We start from the raw sequence: 7,067 nt of genomic DNA on the forward strand, positions 1-7,067 counted from the left end.
CCTTCAGCCTGAGGGCCAGATTCTTTTCTGGGCGTCCTTCCAGGGCCACACGCCATGGGGGGGGGGTGGAGTCAGAGGAAGAAGCGGGCAGAGGAATAAATGTAAATTCTACCGTTGTGCAGTAGGCTAGTTTCTTCAAACTGAAATGCCGCCTCTGTCCTCCACCCAGACATCAAGGGGACAACTTCCAGCCAGGCAAAAAAACATTAGCAGGAGAAATCAGGGCCATTGAGGGGGCGGGGACTAAAGAGAAGGGGTGTGGCCTGTGGAGAATTCCGAGGGCCAGAGAGAGAGAATGGAAGGCCCTCGGAATTCAGCTCTTTCTTGTACGCATGGATTGTGAGTGCCCCAGGAGAAAAGCACTTTCACCTACTTTTTTGTACTTGAGACAACACTTTTAAAAAAAGGTGTATCCATCTTGTTGTAATATATCTATATTTCTAAAGAATAAGATGGCTTGCAGCCATCTTTCCTCTGGTTTGATCTTCCGCTCTCTCTAGCTAAACAAGCTCTGGCCTGCTGACTACTTGGCTTGGAGACTTCCAAGGGAGATTCAGATACTGGTGGGAGCAGGGCTGCTAAGCCTTTCAGGTAAGAATCCCTCGCCACCTGCCATCTGCCCAAGTCAGCGAAAATGCTGCAAGCAGTACAGGGGTACGAACACAGCACTATCGGGGCAATGGATGGTTCCCCCAGGCACGTCGATCCCCAGGTCTCGACAACGTGCGGTCAGACCGAGATCCCACAACCCGACAGCATCATAAACCTTTGAAGGTGAGTAATGGTGCAAAGTTGTCTTCGGCATGCTGCGTAACCCTGTGTAGGAAATGATAAATGAGACGGCGAGGGGGAAAAAAGAGCAGTCTGATCTATGGGAATCTGCTGCGTTGACAGAAAGAAGGAGCCGGAGGGTTAAGAACCAGGAAAAAAACCCCAAAGGGAATGTGGAATTTGGTGCAAGACGCATTGCGTGGCCAGAAATGTGAAATGCCGTGTTGGGAATAAAGGAGGCATGCGAGACAAATAGGGATTTTGCCATTTTCATTAAGAGAAAAGAAAAGTACAATGAATATTCCAAAAAAGGATACCCGGCCCAGTAAATACCACAAAATGAACCTCAATGCACAATTCTTGGAAATCTCTTTCATATAAGAACTAATAGTGAGTACAGCCAGCCAATGTGAAGCCCTCCTGATGTTGCTGGACTCCAGTTCCCATCAGCCCCGGATAATCTGACCAACGGTCAGGGAAGAGGTAGTCTATCAAGATCTGGAAGGAGCTATATTGGCCACCAGTGGATTAGAGTGTTGGATTAGGTTTGGGGAGACTCCACTCAGCCAATGAAACTCATTGGGTGATCTTGGAGCAGAGTATCCCTCTGCCTGATCTACTTTGCAGGATTGTTGTGAGGATAAAGTTTGGGGATGAAAGGAAATCATATATGCCACCTTGAGTTCTTTGGAAGAAAGGCAGGCTATAAACCCAATTAAACCCCTCAACACAATTCCAACCCCCCACAATACTTTCTAACATATTTCCCCAAAGTCTTTTTATACAAAGTGGTGCTCACCATTCCATAGTCTGCCAGGCATTCTGCAACCAGTCTTCTACAGCAGGCAAAATGTTGACCTTTTCCTGCCATCCAAATATGGACTCGCGAAATTACTTACTGTATGTTGATGGTCTTTTTTTCATTTTTAACATGCTGCCCAAATAACCCTAGCAGAATATCTTCTGGTTTCATGGGTAGCAGATCTATAATTTCTTTAATCATCACAGTCAAGATTACTGTTTGTTCACAAGACCACCAAATATGTCTAAATCCTGCATTTGTTGTGGGCACAATTGTACATTTCATGTTTCAATCCTTTTTTTGGGTGGGAGGTGTGGCCAGCAAAGGGACGCTGAAGAACTACTGTGAAACAATATCTACAAAGAAAACCTGGTATGAAATGAAATGAAACATGTTTAGTTATATGAATCTTATATAAAGGTTGTGAACCATCTCTAAGGCAACATTAAACAATTGTGTTTTTTACCACTTACACCTTTCCCCCCTGTGGTGCCTCTATTGCTATCGTACTAGACATCCAAATTATAAAAATATGGCTTGTGATTCTTACCAGAAAGAGTTCCCATTCTTAAGGCCTTGCTTTCTTTTCATGCTTCTCAGAAGAACATTCTGATTTATTTGTAAACAAAATGGACAAGCTGTCTTGCAGATTGGTACAGCATGTCTAGAGTGATGTGGTTTAGATTTCTGGGCTGGCCTTGTGTTCATCAGAGAAGTCATGAAAAGAATGCGCCATGGTGTGGTCGGTGAGCAAAAACACGCACACCAACACACACACAGAAAACCACACGCACAGAGAAACAACAACAAAATTTTCCAGGATTCTCAGCTACAGAGGCTGGACGTCAGTGGGGGAATGAAAAAAATAATAATGGCATGTTTGTGGCCAGAGCCTTGCACAATCTCAGCACATGGGACCCAGCTTCAAAGGCACAAACAACCAATTTGAAAGAGGGAGACTAATTGGTCAAGCCAAGTGAAGCCTTTCGTATAACTTACCTATTTGACTTTCTTTCTTTCTTTCTTTCTTTCTTTCTTTCTTTCTTTCTTTCTTTCTTTCTTTCTTTCTTTCTCACACTAAGGGTACCTCCAGATGTCATTTTTATACACACATTCATGATTAGGGTTGCCTGGTCTGGAGCACCCCTGTGATTTCAGGGCCCAAACCTGAGTCCCAAGTGATGCAATGGAGAGAGCCCTGGAAATGGAAGTTAATTGGGAGAGGTGAGTGGAGGAGGCCAGCTCCCCTCAGAGTGTCTGTAGCCAGCTGCGGCTGGACTGAACCTTGCCAGCTACATGCACAGTCTTCTTAATATATACAGTGGTACCTCAGGTTACATACGCTTCAGGTTACATACGCTTAAAGTTACAGACTCCTCTAACCCAGAAATAGTACCTCGGGTTAAGAACTTTGCTTCAGGATGAGAACAGAAATCGTGCTCTGGCAGCAGCAGGAGGCCCCATTAGCTAAAGGAACAAATTAAGTACTTAACCCGAGGTACCACTGTATATGTTTAAAATTAAAAGGCACTCTCACCCACGAGAGCTGGAAGCCCTCCACCTGCCACCTGGAGTGGGCCAGGCATCACGACCTGTCCCAGATAAGGAAGAAGCACATATCTGAGAGTTAACTCTTTATTTGCAAAAGAGACACAGCAGCGTCCACGGTCTGAGCCCTACAGAGCAGTTGCAGCAGCAGTGGGGGCCTGTCCTTCTTCCAGCTTATGTACCCTCCTCTGATGGGTTGCATGCTTGCAACCGGAGACTTATCCCCCACGGAAGTTGTCGCTTCTCTTCCCTTTCCAAGCCCCTCCTGGTTCTAGGAGGTGGGGCAGGGGAAGGTGGGGAATCTACTGGCCTGCTCCTTGCCTAAACCATTCTTCTTCCTCCACTATGTCCTGTGCATCTTCTTCTGCTCTCCCTCCTCCCCTGGCTCCTGCCTTAGGTAAAGGTAAAGGGACCCCTGATCATTAGGTCCAGTCGTGACCGACTCTGGGGTTGCGGCGCTCATCTCACTTTATTGGCCAAGGGAGCCGGCGTACAGCTTCCGGGTCATGTGGCCAGCATGACTAAGACGCTTCTGGCAAACCAGAGCAGTGCACGGAAACGCCGTTTACCTTCCCACTGGAGCGGTACCTATTTATGTACTTGCACTTTGACATGCTTTCAAACTGCTATGTTGGCAGAAGCAGGGACTGAACAACGGGAGCTCACCCTGTCGCGGGGATTTGAACCACCGACCTTCTGATCGGCAAGTCCTAGGGTTTAACCCACAGCGCCACCCGCATCACTTGCACACCCATAAATCACTGGTTCCCTTGCCTGGGTCCCTCCCCTGGTCCCCTGCCTCCACCACATACTCTTTGAAGCTGTACTGGTCCTTGACATCAGGCAAACCTGGAGACTTTGGCTGAGACCTTGTAGGAGGTCTGGCAACCCACGATGATTTGAGCTCGTGTTGCAATCAGGGCAGTCATATGGGACCCCCCTGTCAATATACTGTTTGCGTCAGCAAAACGTTTGGTGGCCATGCTGTTTCGTTTCCACTCAGTGCATGTCCTGTACATTCTTGCGGAAGTTCTGTAACTTTTCATACCACAATTATTCTTGTCGTCACCCCCCCCCCCCCATTCTGCTCAGCTGCTCCCCCCTCACCCGCCACCTGCAACAACAATAATGTGGCACCACTGGGAAGGCATCATGGAAAAACTAATAAAGCAGACCAAATCCACAGTGGCGTTGTGGCTGGGTGTATACCAATATTGCAACCACCACTTCCTTCTTCATTCACCTGGGGTGTGTGCAGAGAAGAAAAGGCATGGAGAACATAATCAAGAGGAGGGTTTTCAGATCCATCTCAGGTAACCACAACCACCCTTGTGGATGGATAGTAGCTATAGTCAATCTGGATTGAAAGAAGCATGTTGAGGAGAAGCATGAACGATTCTAGATTGAGGAAAAATCACTTTTCGGTGCTACCAGTAGCTTCATGTATACGCAGCCAAAGACAGATTTCTCTGTGGCATCTCCAGTGACCTTTGCAAAGAGTCATGTGATATGCTTTACTGATGACATCAGGACACCTGTCCATACCGAGGCTATTGAAACAAGACTCTGCTCCTATATTTAAATGGCTAGGCACTCCTGGATTAGAATGAACCAACAAAAATAATTCTTAGAGTAAACATCAGACAGGTGAATAAATAAGAGAGATGGAGTAATGTAAAGTTGACCAAATCCAAAGTAAAGCTCAAAATAGATAGAGGGCAAATATTCCCTGCTTCACTTTACGGTGTTATGAGCACTGCTTTTCAGTTCAAGAACTGAAAAAGATTTACAAGTTCAGAATATGCACATGGTACAGTCCCAATGGGACATTTCTAAGAGGCAGGTTACACTTCAAAATAATCAGATGGGTCCTTGTGATTTTCAACTGTGGATATGCCATTACATGCTTTAATGCATCTGTCTTAATAAAAATAAAATGAAACAGAAACATCTCAACTTTTAGAAATTAAGTCATTAGGGAGAAAGACTTGAGCCTAAGGTAGGGTCTTTGTTTTAACATGGAGGAATAATTCCCCACTTTTAGTCTGAACTGAGACAGCTTGTTCTGAATGCGTATTTGTATTTATTTAATGGATTTTTAAACTGCCTTTCAAGAGAAATGATTCTCCCAGTGTGGTGGTTTACCTCTTAGAATGTTGAAGACTTTTATGTCACTGGGTTGTATCCAAATCTGCACATGCAGAATTCTATCCATGCAACACAACTTCCTGTTCCTTTCTTTTCCCCCGCGCACCCCTAAAATCCACTCTGGAGGGTCTTCCAACCCTCTGGCGAAAGTCATAAAATACAAATGGAAGTTTCCTGCAGTAGCATTGGAAGCCATTGATGAAGTCTTCACTTAAAATGAAATGGATCAGTGTGCTTTAGCTGAAGTATTTGTCTTCGCTTGACTTTCTCTTTTAACTTACATGTGTCGAATAATGAGGCGAGATACGAGCTTTGGAGCAAAGGTGAGTCACAACTTTTTATTTAATATTTCATGGGATCTGCAACTACCGCAGCATTTCCCAGCAAATGGAACACTACAATCTGTCTCTTCCACTAAAGGGTAATAATTAGTGGATGAGCCTGGCTCTGATTCAGAAGCAGTTAAATTGGCTGCCCTGTGTCATTTTTGCCACATAAGCCACGGTGTGTTAACATAAGAACACAAGAGGAGCTTGCTGGATCAGGCCAAAGATCTATCTAGTCCAGCATCCTGTTCTCACAGTGGTCAGCTAGGTGCCTTTGGGAAGCCCTGAGTGTAACAGTGCTCTCTGCACTTCTGATTCTCAGCAACTGTGATAGCCAATGTAGCCATCATGGCTGGTAGCATTAATAGATTTATTGTGCTTGAATTAGTATTACCATCTCTTTAAGTTCGTGGTTTTCAACTAGTGTGCTGTGACACCCTGGGATTTCTTGAATGATGGTCGGGGTGCCAAAGGCAACACTGGCCTCTGCCCCTCTTTCCTTCCCTCCCTTCTCTGATGCCCTCTTGCATCTCTGCCTCCCAAAGGCTTGCACAGCTGTTCGTTGCAGCAGCAGCCCTGACTACAAGCTCCCCAAGTGAATAGTGTCTCTGGGACTAGGGCTGTCTTAAGCATATGCTGCGCCGGAGTGCAAAAATCCACCCAACACCCCCCTCCCAGGTCGCCCAGTCCCAAGCATGCAGGAGGGCAGAGCTGGCTGGTCGCCTCAGCGTCTTGCTGGCTCAGTTGCCCCCGAACTGCAGCAGAAGAGCCTGCCGTGGCACTCCAACCAATGGGCGGGCTCTTCCCCAGACTCAACTCTCAGGTGCCTGGCACCCCTGAGAGCCCAGTGCCCGGGTGCCCCTCAGGGTAAGATGGCCCTGTCTGGGACTGGCCAGGGGGTGCTTCCCAGGCCTTAGTGGGGCAGTGTGAGGAGGCACCTCTCTTGGGGGCTGTGGGCAGCTGAGAGACAGGGGGCAGCTCAGAGACCAAGGGCAGCAGCTGTTGGCTGCCCAGTGGACTCCCAAGGAGAGAGCAGAGGAGAGGAGGCTGAGGGAACACTCCACAAGGGAGGGCGTTTGAAAAAGGGGTGAGATGCTGCCACCTCAGCAGGCAAAGGGTGACATAACTGGGCTCCTGAGCCCCACAGGGTGCGGCAGAAAGAATGTAGTTGGTCAAGGGACCCGTGGACCCAAAAAGGTTGAAAACCTCTGCAGTGATCCTTTAGAAACCCAAACACCATTTCAGCCTCAGCACCCATTTTGTGGCTAGTAGTCACTGTAACCTTCCTAACCATAAACGTGTCCAATCCTCTTTTGATGCCACGTTGGTGGTCATCGCTGTATCTTGTGGCAGTGACTTTCGCTATGCACTTTGTGGAGAACTACTTCTTTTTTTGGCTGTTCAGAACATTCACCTCCAACATTTAGATTCATTGGCTGACCCCACATTCTGGTATTGTGAGACAGTGAGAA

The sequence above is a fragment of the Podarcis muralis genome, chromosome 5 (assembly GCF_964188315.1).
Source record: "Podarcis muralis chromosome 5, rPodMur119.hap1.1, whole genome shotgun sequence".
NCBI lineage: Eukaryota > Metazoa > Chordata > Lepidosauria > Squamata > Lacertidae > Podarcis > Podarcis muralis.